We start from the raw sequence: 1109 nt of genomic DNA, 5'->3' as shown, positions 1-1109 counted from the left end.
TTGCATTTTACACAAATTGTGACTTCCCCACAAGGGAAGTCCCACATAAAGTAGTGTAATTTCGAGATTACCAATGCATGAAGCACAGAGACCAAGCTATCTTGATCCAGGAATGGCTGCAGTTATCTTACCAGATGAAGTTTATAGAAGGTGCTCCTAGCCAACGAGACCACTTGGGCCTCTAGTGATAAAGATGGATGCAGGACCTCCACACTTCAGACCTGTTTCCTTAGCATAACCCCATTGAGGACAGGCACTTTACCTGTCTCCTAAACACAGAAACCACTCACCCACTGTGCCTCCATCTTACCGGGACTCAAACTCTGTTTATTGGCCCCCATCCATCTCACCACTGCATCCTGGCATTGGTTCAGGACTTGCACAGTCTCACCTGATTCAGATGTAATAGAGAAGTAGAGCTGAGTGTCCTCAGCATACTGATGATTTCCCACCCGAAAACAGATTTATATAGCTATTTAAAAGCATTGGCGATAAAATGGCGCCCTATGACCTTCACTCATCCATCTCCATAATCCTCAATTGTCCCAAGTCTCCAGCTTCCTCAAATGAGTCCATCCTTTGTCCCTTGCTGACCCTTTGGCCTAGAACAGACACCCAGAAGGACATCTGCATTATTTCCTTGAAATCTCTCTCAAAACCCACTTTTTTGAGTGAAGCCTGGACAATTAATTTCACACTGACCTGAAATCAAGCTTAAGTACTAAAATAAACACAATTTCTGCTCCTGGCTCCGTGTTCCTCTGCTGCCTGCACTGTATCAAACTGGAAACTCTTTGGAGCAGAGATCTGTCTTCTCACACTTTGTAATGCACTGTGTCTGTGGATGGTACCAATGATGACTTTGATAATGGTGAACAGGCCAACATGGCAATATTGACCAGGTCAGCGCCAAAATGGGACAGAATGGAAGATCTCTCTCTATAACACACACACACACAGAGAGAGAGAGAGAGAGAGAGAGTGTGTGTGTATATACTGTGTACAGCGCGTGTGCATGTGACCCCTTCCCACCTCCTGTCTGTACACACGATGGATGCAAGCGCACAGAAGAAACGCAGGCAGGATGTGTTTGAAGCGCTGCTCAGTCT

Source organism: Zootoca vivipara, chromosome 9 (genome assembly GCF_965207765.1).
Source record: "Zootoca vivipara chromosome 9, rZooViv2.hap1.1, whole genome shotgun sequence".
Classification (NCBI taxonomy): domain Eukaryota; kingdom Metazoa; phylum Chordata; class Lepidosauria; order Squamata; family Lacertidae; genus Zootoca; species Zootoca vivipara.
The sequence above is the reverse complement of the archived record's forward strand: the minus strand, read 5'-3'. Positions refer to the sequence as shown.